The 21,596-nt window shown below is 36.5% G+C and overlaps 1 protein-coding gene across 4 annotated transcripts in view; it reads right to left on the bottom strand.

Annotated features, from left to right (window-relative positions):
• Positions 1 to 21,596, bottom strand: part of GBE1 (1,4-alpha-glucan branching enzyme 1) — a 175,821-nt gene that overhangs the window by 30,436 nt on the left and 123,789 nt on the right. The gene's annotated exons all lie outside the window — the stretch shown is intronic.

Raw genomic sequence — 21,596 nt, 5'->3', positions numbered from 1 at the left:
TTTAAAGAGGGCAACAGAAATTCAGTCAACCGGGATACAAATTTTAGAGTCACTATGAAACCTAAACCCATCACTTTAACAGTAGAAATCCATTGTTTTAGAGCACTTAACAGAAATCAGCACTACCATTCGTATAACCACAGAGGCAGAAATCTCCCATTTTATCATTTAAACTTCAATTAAAAGACCAGTTGGATGCACTTTGACCACTTTTTTTTAACTTTTTATCCTGGCTATAAATACTGTCACTATGGTTTCCACAGTGGTATAAAAATAACTATTTAAAAAGATTACTTGAATCTCGGTTCCTCACTTCCAAGAAAAATTCAAAAAGACATCCTAGTTCAAGTAGCAGGCTAGATTATAGAGAGTAAAGCACAATGCTTAATGATGATGCATTCAGTATTTGATACTGAAAACAAGTGACTTAAGGGATGTGACAACTCGGGAAATCTAACAGCATACGTCAATTCAGCAACCTTGCAAGGGGAGCTCCTTTTCCAAACATAACACACTGTCACGAGCACCAGAGACACATTTCAGGTTGGAATGAAGCATGACTGAGCACTGGGTTCCTCTGTGTGCCCACCCGATCAGGTCCCTTTGCACATGTGTAAACGCCACTGTATTTCAATTTGATTTTCTATAACAGCAATGCTTCACAAGTTTGCCAGTCTCATCTTGATTATCTAGCCCACAGAACTACTGAATAGACTTTAAGACAACGAATAGGTTTATTCAGACATAGATCACACACCATTAAAAAGAAGGAAAAAAGTTGTAATTTAATCAAGAAAAAGCTTAACTTCCCTTATGTAGAATCTCCAAAGCAAATCTCAGCTGTCAAAGCTGAAGTTTCACAGCAACACCTCATTTGGGAGTCAGTATTTTGAACGACTTTCATGTATCCAAAGTCTTCTTGTTTTATATACTGTCATTATTGCAGTTTGAGACAAATCCAAATGGACTTAATGGTTCTACCTTGTGCTATAATCTGCTGCCTAGCAGACTCTCAGTCATTTTGGACTATTCATTTTACACAGGATTAAAATGTGTTAAGTGCCTTGAAAGTTAAACACACATTTCAAAGCCTATGACAGTTGATTCATCACAAACATTTCATAGAGATTACACAGAACATCTACTCACCATAAACCAGAGACAAGTAATGTACCTGGAAACATGTATGGGAAGCAGTATGATCAAATTTAAGAGGGTTTCTATTTGTTAAAAAAAGGATCCTAACCACTTCTACAAGCAGTTACTCAAATTTTGTCAATAAACTGGAGGTTTGTGGGAAGATGAAGGGCAGGGATCCTGAGAGAAAGCAAACGTTGTTTCCTGGATGGATACCCTACATGTGCAGCCACCATCTGCTGTCTCACACAGCCTGTGCTGCCTGGGAGGCCTGGAGGATATGGTCAGCAGTGACAGCTATGAATGTACATTTTCAAAGTGATTTTTGTGTATTTCCATGCTTCACAGGAACAAAGAAATGAACAGAGAACAAAAAAGAAAGGCTGCATATATATTTAGGAGAATCCTTCACAGTGGTATCCGTTTTGTAAACGAACTGACAAGTTGTAAATTAAATTTCCCGTTCAAAAGCTAAACCACTAAATTTCATATTCAGCTCAAAACCAGAAATAAATATAAAAGAATCAGAATCACAGCAGGACTTTGAAAATGACCTTGGAATAATGCTGGACTGAGCTCTTAAACTGTGCTAACAATACGGTACGGAAAATGAGGAAAGATATTGCTACAAAACAGACACTGTATCTAACTAAATTCAATATTCTTGTAAGAGCTGGGCAAAGTATTACCTTCTTTCATGATCTGTGCACTATTGAAAAGATAGACTACATGAGATAGTTCAGTTAAAGATAGCAAAAACCATCAGAAAGTCAGAGATGATCTGTATCTTGAAAAGATAGCCAAGAAAATTGTACCTATTTGTTCAAGAAAAACATAAAAACAGGGGAAATAAGCAACAGAAGATAGCAAATAAATTAGACTAAACTAGCCCATCATTTCAATAGAGTATTTCACTGTAAAAGTAAAATGTTTATACCATATACGAACTCCCCCACCTCCACTCGCTTTGCCTGTTTCCCCACCACAGTTCTTTGAATGCTGCATTTTGTTGGGTTTTTTTTAAAGAACAATAGAAGCACAGCAAAGTACAAAAGCAATGTTATTGTTCTAGCCATTACTAATGGTCATTAAGAAAAAAGGAATTTAATGTAGTGCAGCAACTTGATAGAGATTAAATTACTTACTAATGTCTGTAAAGCATGTTGAGGGTCTAAACACTGACTGCTTGCACTTTAAATGTGTTTCTATGGGCACCTTCTGGACAACACACTCATGAGTTTTTTGCATGTGTTGCTTGATTTTAAAAGGGTCCCTTGATTTCTCTTTTGAGAAAGAAAAATAGAAGTTCATACATAATGACAGAACAAGTTGAAGTAGGCATTTTTGGTTATGTTTTTACGATGCGGCATAGGGAGAAGGAACTAACGTTTAGGATGCAAGCAGGTCTTCCAATAAACTCCAGAGAGTTTTTTTGCACTTGAGATGCATTGAGGCTATCTAAAAAGAACCATGACCAGCAGGTCGAGGGAGGGGATTGTTCCCCTCTACTCTACTCTCATGAGACCCCATCTGGAGTCCTGTGTTTAGCTCTGGGGCCCCCCAACATAAGAAGGACATGGAGCTGTTGGAGCGAGTCCAGGGGAGGGCCATGAAGATGATCAGAGGGCTGGAGAACTGCTCCTAGGAAGGCAGGCTGAGAGTTGGGGTTGTTCAGCCTCGAGAAGGGAAGGCTCCAGGGAGACCTTATACAGCCTTGCAGTACTTGAAGGGGGCCTACAAGAAAGCCAGAGAGGGACTTTTTACCAGGGCATGTAGTGATAGGACAAGGGGTAATGGCTTTAAACTGAAAGAGGGTAGATTTAGATTAGATGTAAGGAAGAAGCTCTTCACTGTCAGGGTGGTGAGATACTGGAACAGATTTCCCGGAGAGGTTGTGGATGTCCCATCCCTGGAAGTGTTCAAGGCCAGGTTGGATGGGGCCTTAAGCAACCTGGTCTAGTGGAAGGTGTTTCTGCCCATGGCAGGGGGGTTGGAACTAGATGACCTTTAACGTCCCTTCCAACCCAACCTATTCTATGATTGTAAAATCTTTAAAAAAAATACACACCTCACTACTTTTTTTTTTTTTCTTAATTGCTATTTTTTCCTAATTTAACTTTACAACAAATGAGGGGATGGTCTAGGAAAGGGAAGGTACAGATAACTGACCAACACTCATTTCTAGAGATAACTAATGCTACCTGTGATGCACGTGCTGCCCCCTTCCCCATGTTCCACTTCTCATTTCTGAGAAGAATCAGCAACATTCACTTCTTGATAATTGTGAAAGCCTCTAAGCATAGAAGTACTATCAGGATTTCTTTTCCTGTAATTAATTTGCTGTTTGATGTAAAGGTCCGAACTACAGATTGACAAGAAGCCAGCTGCTACAAATGATGCAAATCAAGACAATGGAACTAATGTGGGGGAGGCAGAGAACAAAGCGGAAATTAGCTGAAATTTTGATTAGAGAAACAAAACAAAGACAAATCATTGAAGTGCAATGCATACTAATTTTATCTAGGAATTAATTCAAGTTTGCTATTTCCTACATATTGCGCATATAGGACAACTTTACTATGTACAAGATTTCAAGATCACAATTTTAACAAATAAATTAACTTCCTATTACTATAATGAAAATTTACATCACACTTGTTTATTAGGCTAGAAATGCATTTACACCACAAAATAGTTATGCTCCTGATGATTGCTTTGAAGCTTCGCCCCACAGGTCATTAAAGTTTTCTTAATCTCTCTTCTTTAGACATTTTTACTAGCAATTCTCTCTCAAAGAATCAGGCTAAGGAGAACTGAAGGCATATTTAAAAGATGCAGCAAGCAGTGTCAAGAGATGCCTGTTATTTTGGTTTGTTTGTATTTTGAATTAAGTATGACATTAAATACTTTAAAAGCAGTTAAAACAAGTAGTTTATTTGATACATCAAAGATAAGAGTTTAATTAAATGTGGAAGGCTGAACAAGTTTTTAAACGATCTAAAATACTATAAAAAACATCCTATTTAAAGCTGATGAACTGGAGACTGAACACATTGGGACAAAATTTCAACAGTTCCACCTTAACATATTTCTATCAAAGTAAGTAGAGTTACACCAATTTACACAAGCCAGATAATCAACTCATTCAGGAGTTGTAACGGATTTGAATTTAACCTCACTACCTTTGTGAATAATGATGACAATGCAACAATCCGCAGATTATAAATAGAATCAATGTAAATTAGATCTAGTTAGCATACGGTATTTATCATTATTTCAAAAAATAAACTTTTCAAACAATTAATCCTCATTTCCCCTAGTTGTGAAGCTCCTGGATATTAAGTAATTCTGATACTTTGTATTTACTCATGTTTGTACCGAATCTTTTAAACATTAATACTACCAAAACCAAATAAGAAACTCTATACTGCCTTCAAATTATGAGAGAATGAGCTTCATTACAAGCATTCATTAACTCTTGTCATCCATGTAACAATATAATAAAGTGAAATTCCAGATGGACTCCTCCTGAAACACTTGGCTTAGATCACTGGGAGACCTTCATTTTTTTTTAGTCTCTCTAGCACTTGTATTCAATGACATATTGGTCCAGAAAAGACTAACAAAATCAATTCAGGCAAACAATTATATTGTAACTCCTGCATAAAACAGACTAGAGAAAATCTCACACATGAGGTAATGGTAGAAAGAGGTATTGGTAAAGCCAGTTCTGTGAGAAAAGTATTTTTCTCCCATTTTCTGAAAATACCAGCTATTGCCTCCTTCCAGTCTATGATAAGACAAAAATCAGGATAAATACCATATTTGTTTTGAAATTCAGATCTTTCATCTCTCCTAGGGGAGAAAGGAGGGGATGCTTAACCTTACCTGTATTAAGTGATCAAAGAATGCATCTCCTCTGGTGTGATACAGTCATGAAAAACACAAGCATGCCTCTAATGTATCAAAGACATAGGAAAGTGTTGAGTCCTTAAAATGTTTACCCCAGATCACACCAGGGATACAGTACTCTATCCACAGTAGCTGACTAGAAGAACCAGGTCATCTACAGAATGAAATTGAGGAATTCCCTGGGATGTCTGACTTGTTGCTCCAAGGAGAAATCTTTCAGCTTATCTAGAAATGTAGTTTCTTGTTCTTCCACCAGAATAACATTGATTTAATTCATATAACACTAAATGAAGGCTTCTGTTAATATGACCTTTTCTGCTTTTACAGCCTCTCTCTTCTTCTTTACTACTTCTCAATCTTAAGTGTTATCACAGCAAACTGTTTGGAAGTATGGCTTTAACACTATTCAGGTATGACATTCCAGTCCTATTTCTTAATATACCAGTAAACCTATTGAATCAGAATTAAAAGTCCATTTAGTTGCCCGTTTCCAACAGTGGCCAAAAGCGAGTACCTAGAAAAGGACTGAAGAATACAGGAAGCATAAATGATGCTTGCTCTTAACACAATCCACCAGCCTCCATTCATTTTCGGGACATGACAATGATTATTTCTCCCCCCGCCTCTTACAGACTATAACCATAAAACTAACATGGAAGCCTGTACTACGTTTTCACACAGTCAGCATAGGTAGGTAGCACTTTCAAATGTCCTACTTATTTGAATACCTAAGCTTTTAAATAGTGAACATTCTCCCAGTGAAGCTTTAAGCCTCTCCCTCTGCCCTGAGAAATCCTGAAGAAAATTATGATGGTGGTCCTCCCCAACATCATAAGGACTAAACTGCAACACTAACTGCAATTTCTTCCATATGCTATGATTAATTGTTGAAGCTCTGAAGAAAACAAACAAATCAATCACATTAAAAAAACCCTACCAGATAACCTGAAATAAATTTTCAGAATGTTACCCTTAGATATATGAACCACAGCTTTTTGATTTTTGATAACTACCAGTAGTTGTGAAGCTTTCTGTATAAGACTGTTTCATAAAATAAGATTTGTGTGTTGGGGAATATTAGCTCTGGCAAAACCTTAATTGGGACAATATACTCTCCATCTCTTCTTTTGAGACTTTTATACTAAAAAAGCCAAAACTGAGTGACAGAGAAACCGCTTAAGGATTCAAAGAGTTTGGGACCACAGTCTCCTACAGGGGTGTAGGAGACTTGCTTGTCATGATCCTGGAGATTCTGCAGATGACCCTCCTCCCTTCGCTTATCTGTTTACAATTCATATGACTAAAACTCAAAACATTTCAAGAACTCTGAAAATTGGTTTCTATTCTTACTTAAGAAATGAAAATGTAGATTTTCAAATCAGAAAGAATAAAGTACAGCATAAAAAAATTTTACAAACCCAGGAAAACTGTGTGTATATGAACACATCCATGACAAAGCTTTTGGCAACGCAAAGTTGTACAACATTGCTCAGCAGGAAAACGTTAACTTTAGAAACTATATTCATCACCAAGTATTTTATTACTTTTTATAGTTTTATAAAAAGGGCACTTACTGGTTACTGATCTTTTCTCCTCCAAAAGAGATACCTTTGTAGTATATGTCACTTACGATAAATGCCTTTTGTCAAACAGATCAGCTTTATTATTCCTCAGTCATCAAGGCAAACAGGCACAGGCTAATACAAACAAATCATCCAGGAAAGCAAATATTCTGATATCACAGACTTTGCTTAAATTCCAGAGGCTTCATAATTTACCATTTCTTTTTTACAGAAGCTGACAAATGTTTACTGAGTCTGTGCTCTTGCAAGACACTGTACTAATTTTATACTACTGTTAAAAGGTCCAGTACTCTGATTTTCCTATTTTAATATACAAGTCAATTCAAATCACATCATGCTACTGCTTGGTACACAGGTTGTCAAGCCCAGATAAATACAGTTAATCTTTACTTGTGATTAGATGTCCTGAAGTTTTTCCTCTCTATCAGAAGTTCTCAATTTTTTTATATATACTACAACTTCCAGTATCTAACTAGCTTTTTTTATACTATATTTAGCTGACTACAGCACTTTCAAAGTTTAGTGATAAGTTTTTCTAAAATATTCTCATCAAATCATATTTATTGCAATCTATTCCTAACACATCCTATTTAGCAAGCAAGAGAAAACCAGAAATCCTATTAAATTACATTTTTCCCAACTAGTTATGGTACATTCTTCTCTCGTGTACATCCTCATTTTAAACTGGAAAAAGTAATTTTTAAAAATTTCAACTGAATTAAAGAGCAAAATACTGCTGTGAAGTAAAACAGAAACCAAAAGAAATAAACTCCCACCTGAAACTTCTGTGAAATATGTTTTACTTCATCTCTATCAGATTCATATGCTATTAAAATGACACAGTTGACACCATAGTTCTCTTGTGTATTTCCAAGTGCTGTGTCTGGCTTACCTAAGAAGCTTTTGCGGGAGAATGACTATAATTCAAAGCACTGTAGGAACAGGTTAAGCTCTCTGTGCTTGCTCATACATCTGCATGACACAGAACAGAAATACCTTTAGCTTCTGAAAACAATACATTCCCTCATAGTTCCCATCTTCAACAATATCCCTTAAACAGCTCTAAGCCAGCTGATGCATCCTCACATACTGTATCCGAAGAGGAGCTAGCATGGTTACCCAAAACTCTTGCTGTCTCACATTTCAGGGGAGATTTTGGTAACACTTAAGCACAGTTCTGCCCCCTCTTCAAAAAATGTTTAAAATTAAATAGAATTTTCTGGGTTGTGGTATACCAATAAATGACTTCTCTCCCATTCCCCACTCCTATCAAGGCTGGCCTGTCTTCACTCATTTCCTACTGATGTTAAAAAGTTGGAGATATCATACTCTACAATTTTATAATGTTGATAAAACAGTTCCAAGTTCTTAAAGGAGATAATTTTCCAATTGTTCCAATAAAATTTCCAACCATACTAAATAGCATTGTTTAGTCCTCTTATTTCAAATCTACACCTTTTGTCAGATCAATTACAGAAAAAAAAAAGCCCAAGTAACAAGAAAACAAGCAATTGTGCTCAGAAGCACCACCTCTATACCTGTATTAGGAACGGCTGGATGGCTGAGAAGCTTGCTTACATAGAGAAGTAGCAAGTCACAGGCATAGTGGAGAGACCATAGCATTGCTTACTATGATTTACTTTACTTTTCAATAGAAGCAGAGCACATGACGGTTATGCCACTGTGTTCCTATTTAGTAGAGATATATTTAGACAGAAAAAAACATTTCTATGGAATAAATAAGTCTTTCATTTATTTATTTGTAGTGTTCCATCAAAAGAGTATTCAATGAAATATTAGTAGTGTCACTGACAATAGTACTCAGTTTCTAGGGGCAGAGTAATGTTTTCCCTTGAATACTTTAGTGAGCAGAGCTCAAGAGTTTCTGCAGTTCATACTGACAGACAAGAAAAGAGTAACATGAGAAGTTATCTAGAGTACAAGGGACCCTGAGAGGATGGTTATTTTATTAATCTACTCTTAGAAACTTTCAGTTCTATAAGTTTACATTTTGGCACCCTGCCCCCAGTGTAGAATAATATATTTCAGACTTAAAATTTACTCCATGCTCTCATACAGTATTTAAAAAATTGAGTAACAATGAAAACTATTTGTTTTGCTGTTACACTGAAGCAGTTTCCATTTAGTTGTTTCTATTAGCTGCATCTTCCTAAAAACAAGAGACTGACTTGGATACTGTGACATTCCCACCATGCTCTATGTGTACAGGCACAGTATAAATAATTTAGTTAACCACTTCCAAGAGCTCACTAAAATATTTAGGAACAGAAATATTCCACAACACGTCGCAAAGGTTAAAAAAAAAACCCAAACAAACCACAAAACACCAAAAAACCAAGTGTCACATACTGCCAGGTATCAACTGGTACCACAACTGACAGGTTAATGGGCTTAAAAAGTGAATCAACGACCAGACTGGAAAAGGAAGAGGTCACACAAAGATAGCAAACTTTTTGCATTAATACATTCAATAAATAGCAGTTTTCTTGCTGGTGTCAGTAAGTCCAGAATTTAATCCTCTAATTTTGAAGGAGTATATAAAGGATTATATTACTGAAAGAGAAAGAAAATGTAAACCAAAGAGAGAGACCACTTGAATAGCATTTCATAGATATGAAAGTTAAAGCTTTTCAATATGATGTAAATAAAAAATGAAAGTTCAGTAATATTCTCTTCTTGCTATAGGAACAAACCAAGTTAAAATGAAATAATTATGCATTTGTTAACAGCACAAAATAAGGAAACTTGAAATTAAAGTTTGACCATTTCAAGAAGCAGCTCATAAACTAAAAAACTAAAAAAAAGGAAAAAAAAAAAATTACCAGCTTGCCTTTGGAGTCTAGGCATTCACAAGAAACTTACATGTCTTATACAGAGCACAAGTCTTATAAGGAGCAGCTGAGGGAACTGGGGTTGTTTAGCCTGGAGAAAAGGAGGCTGAGGGGAGACCTTATTGCTCTCTACAACTACCTGAAAGGAGGTTGTAGAGGTGGGTGTCGGTCTCTTTTCCCAGGTAACAAGCAATAGGACAAGAGGAAATGGCCTCAAGTTGCACCAGGTGAGGGTGAGACCGGATATTAGGAGAAATTTCTTTACTGAAAGGGTTGTCAGGTATTGGAACAGGCTGCCCATGGAAGTGGTTGTGTCACCATCCCTGGAGGTGTTCAAAAAACGCATAGACAAGGCACTTCAGGACATGGTTTAGTGGGCATGGTGGTGTTGGGTTGATGGTTGGACTCGATGATCTTGAGGGTCTTTTCCAACCTAAACGATTCTGTGATTCTATGAACTTACAATACAGAGAGGACTGCAATAGATGTCAAATCTGGCAAGCAACAAAGATGTCTGGGAAGACAACTTTGTGCAAGACTGGACAGTGTCAGATATTTGCAAACTTCTCTATACTGGCTGAATCTAAAAGGAGTTGAGAAATTTCTCATTTATTTGAAACAGAAAAGTTTTTAAACACCCCAAGTGACATATGTCAGGACTCTTATATTAATCAAGTGACATTCAAAGATACCGACAGTGGAACTTTCAACTTCTAAAATGTTACAATGCTTTCAAAGAAAATAAAGCTTTATACTTTCATTGACAAATATTAACACAGCACTATGTCTTCACACAGTTCTATACTTTCATTGACAAATATTAACACAGCACTATGTCTTCACACAGTTCTATACAACTATTTCAAGCAAATAAACAGAAAATACATGAGTCTTGTTCCATAGAACTGGCAACTTAGCATTTGGTAAGGTGGTGATAGGGGAAAAAAAAAATAAAATAGGCATTTTGTGAAAGAAGGAGCACAATGCAGACAAAAAAAAAAAAAAAGGAAAAAAGTCAGACAGTACAGTCTAAAGTAAAAGTCAATGCACAAAACAGAAGAAGGTAGATTGTGAGAAGCCGTGCAGGTTGTGAAGTCACTTGAAGAAAGAGAGACGTGAGGATGGAGAAGTGGGCAGTAGTGAAAAACAAAACAGAGCACCAGAATGACAATGTTTAAATTAAATGGTCTTATCTGGGGTGAGGGAAAGACAGGGAAGTAGCAAAGTATGCTTGTGTAAGGGAGAAGTCATATCCAAAAAGATACTTGGTTTTCCTTGTAAGGTTAATTTTTCTGCACATGCACAGACATCCACCTCAGCCCTGCTACCCTGATTGCAGATGTCCTAGTCATGCAAGCCTCTGAAAGGTAAAAACGATGCACAGAGAACATCAGCTCTCATATTCAGACACTACTCAAATACACACAGAGTCCACCTGCAATAGCATATCATCTATTCTGGGAAGTTGGCTCCTTTCTTTCTTTTACATACATCATTACAAGCACTATGAATACTTATATCTAAACGCATACTTCGTATGCGGAATCGATGCAACAAGGAAACAAAAAGGCAGATAAGGCACTGATTGGGAATTTGTTCCACTCTCCACAAATCAGGCTGGTCATCCTTATGCCAAAACCAAAAAGAGCCCAAAAAGCCCACAAAGTCTTGCTTTCTTGAAACAATACAAATCAGCCACCAGAGAATACTTCTGGTTGCAGCTCTGAACCGCTTCTTACCTAATGTCCTCAAAGAAGCAGTACATTCCTGAGAGTCCTCCTAGAATCACGTATCACTGCTTTGAGCCTACATTAAAGCTTCCTTCTGCCAGTTACCTCCTGTCCTCCACCTGAGGCTGGCTCAAACCTGTCACGCTGAGAATGTATTTATAAACTTCCTAAAAATAATTTGTTTTAAAAAACATCTTCTCAAGACCTTCACAATTTTAAACATCTCTCATTTGCCATTGTTTTCAGTGGACCTGGGCAATTACTGAGGTATTTTCAAAAACACAATTATGTGGCTATTGTTAAGTCTTTGAAAAAGGCACAGCATCATACTGCTAGCTATACCACCTCTTCCTCAAAAAGATGGAAAACACCAAACAGCTAGTACAGCAGCTGAAGCAAGCAGTACCTAGGCACTGTGGCACAGTTCTTAAGAGTCCAGAGACTTACCTCTGATGTGCTCAGTCTCAAGGCTATAGCTGCCAATGTTAGACTCCTCTGATGTAAAACACCAAAAGTATTTCTAAGTTCACATACCACATATGTTTCAACGTAATTAAGGACATGGAGTTATTTGCATTCTGAAAGTTACATAAGTGATTTGTGAATTTTGTAGGTACAAGCAGTATTCTGTTTGCAGGACTCGGCACTGTTTCAAAGCAACCTATTACTGTAATGTCTCACCACTGTGAGCTTACATATACACATATATATAAACATTATACATAAATTTATATAAAAATGTAATCAAATGTTCTATTTGTTTCTAAACACAATTCTACACAACAGCTGAAATCTTAGGTGTAACTAGTATCTAACTTGAGCCATACTTTAGATATAGAAAGAAATTTGCTTGAGAATTAGTCGAAACAAAGAGAAAAATTGCAAAATCAAGCAGAAAAACAGCTCCAGAGCTAGGTGCACTGCATGTGAGCTAGTCCTATTCTGGAACATTTCCAGTTTGCAACATTCTCCGTATAGAAAAACTCCACTACAACAGTGACCACACTATCCATGCGTTTTTTCAGCAGTGCACTCACCAACATTTTGGATGTGCTACCTGCCTACTCAGCCCTCAACCTCTTAGTGAAAATACATATGAGAGAATAGTTCATATTGGTAGATTATCATTGTTGCTTTCAAATGTATGTTTTCTAGATTTATATGAGGTTAGCCAGGCTGAAAACATGGCTTGTAATTCAAAGACAAGGTAGCAGTGTTGTGACAGCCCTTACTTGAGCTTATTTTGTATTCTCTGATTGCATTTAATTGATATCTATTCCTACAAAGACCTGCTTCACTTATAAAAGTTACCCTGGAGTCAGAGAAGCCTGTTTATGACTATGGTCCTTAGCAGGTCTTTCAGACATGTATCATATGACATGTCCTAGCACTACACTTTGCTCTGAGATATGGAACAAATGACAAAGTTGTGCAGAGCTCCTGAAGAAAGAGCAAGAGAGAAGTCTGATATATTTGTGATAGATGCCAGCACATCTCATCATGGCATGCTGACTGGCATATGAACTTTCTGTGCTTAAATAGCCCAGGTTTTACAGTCCAGCTCAGTTCTGATGAAGGCATAATTAACTGATCTGCTGTGAGTCAATGCAACCCCTGTATAATTAGGTCTGGACATAGTTTAGTCTCTGACATAAGTTGTAAAAGCTCAAAGGCCTTCTCTGAGTCCTTGGACAAAAAAAAATAAATTAAAAAATACGTGCAGAAACCAGCACAGAAAGTAAAAGTCAGTATCCTAATGTCAAAATAAAAGTGTACAGAAGTAAAAAGGAGTACAAAATTTCATATAAACTTATAATGCTCTCATACAGAGAATCTTAATGTTAGCAGAGAATTTCACCACACTGAAGTGTGAAAAATCAGTAAAATGATTCCAAAATAAGCCACATATCACATTTGATAACACTTTTTACATTAAAATCATTGCAGGTTCCTAACTCAGCAATTAAAAATTATAGCAACATAACGTCAAAAAAGTTTTTGAACATAATCACATCTTCCAATTACATACTGTTTAGAAAATACAGATCAGTAAGATACAGACATATTTTCAAAGTGTTCATTCAAGTGTTTTAATCATTATGGAGTTTGACAACACCACTCCAATATAATGCATGTAGTGCTTGGCTATTAAATCCAAACCCATTGTTAAGAAAGGCAAACTTTATGACCCAGAATTGCATATTACCAATGTTTCAGAATACAGAAAGCCTTCCAAAATGAGAAGAGTTGCAAACATTTTAAAGTCAGGTTTCTTTTACAGAGTTCTCAAAATAATTTGTTTCAAGAAATAGACTTGCCTCAGTGAGCTGATAAAAAAGCATAGCCCTGGCAAAATCCAGCTTTCCTACTGCTCAGTGCACTGTATTTTGTTTCTACAACTACTTCAATTTCACTACTTAGCAGGAAGACATTTAAATTTTTATTATACTTCTATGTCGCAGCAAAAGAATGTATGAGGCTGATACTAAATAATAATGCACTGAGGATTTAAGGTTAGATCAGGTTGGTTTGTTGTTGGTTGGGGTTTTTTGTTTGTGTGGTGCTTTTTTGGTTTTTTTTTGTTTGGTTTTTTTTTTCTTTTTTTATACATAGCAGATGAAAATAAATGCCAACTACTGACACTGAAAAAGATTGGCCAACTATCCCCTTTGCTTCAGGGCTACTGCTGTGGGATGAATGAAATATTAGCCATCTGTAAAATTCAAACATGCTGGGGAAAATATAAATACAGAAGTCACATTTTGTGTCATATGCTTTGCTAATAGTTTAAAACAATCCTGAGAGGATATATCAGTTAACCAATCTGCTTTCCTATACAGTTATTAAAGTATATGTGGTACATGAGATAAGAAGATTAATGAAAAGAATTGTGTGTGTAGACAAAGGACTCTTGAGTGTGGGCAACAAGTAAAACCAAACGCTTCATACTACCATTTTCAAATGCTTGTACTAAACCATTTTCAGACAGCAATACACTGTGTGAGCTCTAAGAGGTAAAAGGGCCCAAAATGTATCCCAGATATGTATGCTTGAGTTTAGCAGTTGACGGCTAGTTTGTGTAACTGAAGTTATTTAACCCAAAAGGACAGTTTGAAGAAAGGAGAAAGTAAAGGGTGAATCAGACTCAGCAGAAACTGGAAAACCATGTTTATAAAAAAGCCAAGATGCTACATCAGGAGTGCTAGAGGCCCTTGCTGAGTTTAGGGCTAGCCAAGATTGGACTACCCTGCCAGTCACAGCAATTGAGAAGCAAAAATCCAGTTGAAGCTCTGAGCTGGCAGCCACTGCCTCCTACAGCTTTAAGATATTGCTTATCAGCTGCCCCATGCTGCCTTGTAGGGCGATAAGTAACTCTGCACAAGTCCCGCCTAGCCCACTTGGACTGCTTGCAGCAGTCAGCAGAAACTGCTGCGAGTCCTCCAGGCATAGCTGTCGATCCACAAAATAGCAACATGCCACTGAAAAAAGAGTGATGTTGCTCTCATTTGTAGCCCATAGTCCCACTTCAAGCATCGAACAGCTGAGTAACTCTGCACAAGATATTATCCTGGGAAAAAGTGATGAGTGTGTCTAGTTGCTAGCACAAACGTTGGTTCAATGTTTTCTAGCTCTATTCAAAGACAAAGCAAAACCACCAACCCCAAATCAGAACACGTCACAGTATTACATGTTACTTTTTTGGCATTTCCACTGAAACCAGTAGTGTTTCAGTATGATTTGCTAGGGTTTTAGAAGGAATTTTTATCTAGTAACTCATCTAGTAACAAGTCAAAACATGTTGCTGTTCAAAAAAAACCGTCTAACAGTAGTTCAGATAGGGATTATCATGACTCAGACAACAGATTTAAGTGGTTAAAGAATGACACTAACCAAAGTCAAAACTAACTGACTACTTAACATAGAAAATACAAGCCTGCCAAAAACTCCTTGTGGAAGTGTCAGTGTTTTGAGCAACCTGAGGAGGAAAGGGGAAGCCTTGAGAGTTTCAAATTCTCATTTGCACTATGCTGAATTAAACAGTACATTTACATTCTGATTAATTTTCCTTCTGCTTATGAGTAAATAAATAGAAAACAGTACTAAAAACAGTTTAAATTCTATCAAGTGGAAATAATTTCCTGATTTTTCATCTCACAAAAATTTGACTTTTCATTTTAATTTGGAAAGAAAACTAGCTTAGAAATACACGAATATTCCAAAGAACAAAACTGCTGCTTTGCAAAGTATGTTTCAAAAGCAGCATACTCAGTGGTTCATAAATATTCATATGTATATCAGAAGAACGTTCCCCATCAATTTACCTATTTGTGTACTCACTGTTTCAGTGTCTTTTTTTCCCTTTCAGCTTGTTCATTGTTATCTTTAGTGTTTTTTTGTTTTATGGGGGACTTTTTTTTAAGATACTCCTACATAAGAAATGAAAGAAGGTGACTGGTTTATTTAAGACTAACTAGACACTTGAAAGCAATTTTTCTAAGGGATGTTTATTAGTTTTAGCATATTTCCAAAGTGCTAGCATAGTAATTGTATGGTGACAGCATAATCCGTTGCAAGATCTCTGCTCATTACAGTCAATCATAACCAGGGTGCCTAAGGCAAGATAATTCATACTGTTGTGGGTTTGAGGTTTTTTGGTGGTGTTTTTGTTTGGGTTTGGTTTTGTTTTGGTTTTTTTTTTTTTTGCTATGTGGAAATGGATCTTGAGGCTTACAAGTTTGTTTTTTTCAGAAAGAACAATTGAGATCAGTACTCAGGGTCTCTGGTACTTTGCCATGCTACAAAAGGGACAAGTTTTAAGAAGAGACACATCTGCCTAATGATTGACTGAACTATTTATGACTATCAGCCCGTATACTGAACTGACTAAGTAATCATGGAGTTCAGTCATGGAACAGAAAAGGTATGGTGCAAATTGAAATGTCTTACCTGTCTGTAAATGAGATCTACTAATGGAGGTGCACAAAAGGTACGTATTAATGAGCAAAACCCTCTGATGTTGTAATTCTGACCTGTTCAAGGCAGTAATTGCCCTGGTGTTCTCTCTCCCTCTCACTGGAAGAGGGACCAAGTTTCACACAGTTTTCAAAGTGTTATTCTGAACTTTTTGCAAGATATAATGCGTCTGTCAGATGGAGGGTAACTGCACCTGCATGATGTTGAAAATAAAAATTCATTTAAAATCATTGAGATGTGCTGCTTCCACAAAAATACTTAGTCTTGGAATGCTCACTACATCAGCTTTTAAAATTTAGCATAGATTTGCAATTGCATCACATGGGTGTTATGCATACAAATGTTTTATATGGATAGAAGTGTTACAAAATTTAAACCTGATCCTTGAACCATCTTTATTCGCTTCTCAGAGTATAAAAAACAAAAAAAGGGAAAGTTAAAATACAATAACAACATAATGCTTGCATATTATTAAAATACTTTTATGACTGTTTACACCACCAGACTAGCATAAAGATTGTAATTAAGAAACAGTCTCTGAAGAGCATTAGCATCTAATACTAATCTACAATTAATCACATCAGACACCAAGAACTTCTGATGCCATGCTTTTAGACTATGACATAAAACCCCGAAACCAACTGGTTTTGCACAGTGTAGACGTAGCAACTTTGTGAAGCAGGTCCCTGTTTGAGTAACTGAGGATGGTGCTGCCAGTGTGTGTGTGCATGTGGAGACTGCAACTAATGCAAAGGCTAGGGCAGACCGTTATAAGTACCCTGATGAACAGATGGGCTGGATTTACAAATGTAATTTAAAGATAGTCTCAACTCACCTGTACATTAAACCAGTGTCAACACAACTGAGAAATGGATGAAAAGAAAAAAAAATACAGGAAAAGATAAAATAGAGGAAAGAAGAAAAACCATTTAGAAGGTTTAGATAAAGCCCATCAGGCAATTGCCCAGCAGGCTATTGCTTTGGAAACCGAAGCAAAACATCGCTCCTCAGATAAAAAGAGGACTTAGAGAATTGGTACTGATGGCACCTCTGCTACAAGTAGCAAGTGATTTATAAAATAGCCTCCAAAATCTGTAAGATTAGAGAACAATTGTCCAGTGAAGCCTTCATCATATTTTTTGTTGGCATGTGGGGAGACAAGAAAAAAAAAAAAATCTTGCAATATTGAGAGAACAGGCTTAAAACAAGATGTTTGTTGAAATCTAAAACACAATAGGGAAACAAACTAGACTGTAACTGAATGTTACTGCATTCTTTGAAAAATCAGTTGTAGCAAAAAATGCCCTTTCTGCATGTTTAGGTAATCTTTCACATTCTCCTCCCCTTGTACTTCTGAATGGGGCTTGCCTTTTCAAGGAACAGCTTTAAGAGACATCAGAAGATCCAGAAGATGCACTGGCTTAAGTAGCATTATTCCACTCCCCTTCCTTCAGGTAATCATTCTCACTACAGGCAGAAAGACTAGAGAAAAGATTTTGGCCATTTGCCCCCCCAGTAATATGCCTTTTGATAAAAAGCTTTTAAGAGGTACTCAGAGTGTCATCACACAGAGCTTCTGCCGATTTTGTATTTCACCTACCAATTTTCAGGTTTTAGTATAGAAAATTGTTCAAATAACTAGGAAATCGAAGACCCAGTAACGCACTCCAACATTTCCTGATGACTGGCATATTACATATGTAACTCCAGATACGTTATCAGCCCATGCATTAAGAACACCAGTGTGAGGTGTATGTCCATGTCCATGTGCCGAGCAGCATGGGTTCACAAACATAAGCAGAGGGTACCTGCTAGACTTCAAACTACTGGTGATGGTTCTTGATTTTTTCATTTAGAAAAGCCTCAGAAGAGCTAAAAAAAGTCTAAAAACTTTCTATAAATAACTTGTTGAAATCACCACGTCACTTCATGCCACCAGCTTTTATGAAGGAAAACACTACTCAGTGTATGTTATTCCTCACCCAAAGCCAACAGGAAAGCGGAAACTATGTATTTTGGTATCTAGCTGCATTTATATTGACAGGAAGGTGATCTCAGATTATACAGTTAGGTTAGGGACTGAGACACCAAGAGTGAGCAAAGTGACCTGCCTGAAGTGACTGGCATATACATGATAGAAGAGAAAAGTACGGTTTTTTACAACTCCAGTTTACTTCCTGAATTTGAGAAAAGATCAAATGGAATTTCTAACATTAAAAAGAAATCTAACCAGCTCCATCTGGGGGGCTTCACTGGGAACTGATCAAGTGCTCTTTCTTATTGGCCAGGTGGTGCAGGTGGGAATGAAGTTGCATTTTGGATGGTGCATCTTTGACGCAGCTGGGGAAGAGACGATTCTGAACAAGTGTCTTCACAGTTCAGAATGCTAACTTTTGTCTAGAGTCATTGCCATAAGAAAGGAAGGTATCATGAAGTAAGACTGGTTATCTATCTTAATAGTAATGTTTTTTTCAAGCAACTTTGTTCAAAGGAAGTTAGGAAACAAGTAAATAGTCGTAGATGAATGGTCTAGCACTGTGAATCTATGAGATTCAGTTTCCCAGAGAGATTCACCTAGAGCTATTCCCTCTCTTCATTCCATTATACTGTGCCTCTTTATTTGCAGATTACAGCTATCCCTTCCAGTTTTGAAATTCAGCAATTTGCTATATACAGACACAAACATGACAGTATTCATCTTATAGTTGAAACACATTTAAATTAGCCCTAAGACCTGAATCAGCTGAAGGCACAACAAAGCTGGGAGCCTCTCAAGATACAACTAACTAATCATTTTAGGTTTTCCTTGTGACACCAAGTCAATAGATACAAAATACATTTACACTGGTAAATGAGAATTGGAGCAGAAATTATTTCTAGATTACATTACAGCTGCTTAAAACATGATAAAATTTTAATTTATTTTTCAGGTTTTGAAACAAGTACTTCTGAACTAGATGTATAAAATAATATAAGCAATCTCATCTAAGTAGCTACCTCCAACTTTTCTTCCTTGAATAATTTTTTACTAAAAGAAAATTTTAACACCTACTGCTCCTTTCCCTACCCCAAAGTTTCATGTAATTGCTGGAATTTATTTTGCATGCATGTATTCACTAATTATTTTAAAACATTATTTCCAAAAATAGGATTTCATTTCACAGAAAGATGTATGCATTCAAAGTACCATACTTCATGCTGTCATTGCACTATATACAAAGAAGTGATACAGCTTTCTTAGGGCCCAAGCTGAAAATGTATTTCAACTATATTAGGGGGCACATAATGGTTTTTGCACCTTTAAGACAAAAATTCTTTGTCAAAGGAAGAAGTAAACTTTGATTTCAGAAAAAAAAGCCTGCTTCAATGTCAGAAAAGTGTTGTGTTACACTGTTTGAGGAAAGCCAAATATGTACAAATGGTAAGATGATTTCTCCTCTCCCCCTCCAGCAATGCTGTACGGAAATTCAAAATGACAAAAGCAAAACACAAAACAGAGACAAGAAACCATTAGAGATTACTTGCACAAAGACATTTTGAATTGGACATATGAAATATTTCTCAGTAATGATTTTTCATTCCTTTGGTTTTTTATTTAAAAAACCTAAACTCGCCGAAGTGATAAATGCTTTGCATGGATCTTCTTTAAAAAAAGGGAAAACAATCCTCAAACAAGTAAAATTACATCTTTATCTGCAAAAAATTATTTGTCAATGTCATTACTCATTCTCTTTTGATCCATTTCATTCTTTTACACAGCCACACTATGCTGGTAACTTATTTCACTACTTGTTTTCTTATTTAGGTCTTAAAGGGAACATTTTATTGTCAGAAAACAACATATCCTTTGAAAACCTGATACTGCATGGTAACAGTGGGAGGGAGGAATAGAGAGACAGGACTGTAACACAAGACTAGTAAAAACTTCTTATGTCCCTAAGTCTAGCCTCTTGGTATCTTGGATACAGCTCACATCATCCCTTTATAAACTGGAAGATGAAAAAAAAATCTTCTTACAGAAGGATAGATAGGCTACAACTTCTAAACCCAATATACTCACTACTACTTTCTACAGGCTTTTCTCAATATATATTCCTTGTAGAAATTCTTCTAGCACAAGCATTTCCGTATTTACAGTTAAGCACTGAGGAGGAATGGAACATAAGCCCTTCAGTCACACATCATACTGTTTTCTGTCACTTGTTCAAGAGTGCCTGGTCTCTCAGTATTTTCAACATATTCATAGAACAGAAAACACCACGAATCAAAAGATTACCAAGAGGACATAACATGTAGACAGCTCCTTTATTAAGATAAATTTTATTTATTTTTACTGGCCTCTTCCTGTATTTAAGTTTTTGGAGACAAGCAATAGATTTAGTCCTGTATTCTTATGTGCAGTGTACAAACCAAACAATAGCCCTCCACGTAGCAAATGAAACATTAAAAATACAGTCTTTCTGGCCTACAAATATAAATGCAACTACTAAATATGAAAAGGGAATTTCACAATTTTTCTGAAAACTTCAACTATGTCTAGGTTAAACTTCAGAAAATGAAGACTATTTTAAATTAAGAGACTCCCTGCTTCATCATTTTTAATCAAGACACTCCCCTCCTTCCCATAAGCACGAAGGCAGGATATCAATAAATAGCTTACTATATTTCTAAGACTAGCCACAGCCAGCACCATAACAAGAGTATAGCATTATTGATTTTTCATTGATTATGAAACAGGGAGCTGTTTCATAGTCTATGGACTGACTCAAGTCAGGAGTGGATTAATAAGATTACTTCTAAATAATATCTCTAAAAAACGCTAGTTAAGAAGCTACAATGGAAATACCTTGCTTGCAGGACCTGGTCTGAATTTCACAAAAAGATCCAAGTAACTATCCCCACTGAATAGAAGTTCTGGGCTTCTGGCCATAAAAAGACTGTGCTAGCACTCTTGGCTTTGTGAATAATCCTCTGTTTTTGTGATGTTCAGTCACTTGTCCTGTTTCTCCTCCTGTCCTGCACTTTTATGTAATACATTTAGAAAGAAGTAGTCTTTTGTATTCAAAAAGACATTTTAACTCAAAAGGTACATGTTCTATTCGGGGGTGGGGGTGGGGGGGGAATCTAACAAAATCAATTTTCTGTTCAGCCACAACTAATTTCACCCTCTTCCTAAACTCTCTAATTTACTCCACTATAAATTCCTCCTCTCCCATCTTGAGAGCCGCCTAAAATCAGCTCTATATTCATACACAAGATTAACCTCATAACACTTAACTCTGAAGTAAAACTAAAATAGCTCATTTTCACTGTATTTTTATCGATTTCCATGAGCTCACAGAAATAATTTATCCTGAATTATGTACAGGAATGCATTTTTTTAGTGGGAAAGACAAAGTGACTGTCCT

This window comes from Aquila chrysaetos, chromosome 7 (genome assembly GCF_900496995.4).
Source record: "Aquila chrysaetos chrysaetos chromosome 7, bAquChr1.4, whole genome shotgun sequence".
In the NCBI taxonomy this organism is placed as follows: domain Eukaryota; kingdom Metazoa; phylum Chordata; class Aves; order Accipitriformes; family Accipitridae; genus Aquila; species Aquila chrysaetos.
This window is presented reverse-complemented; position numbering and strand designations above follow the sequence as displayed.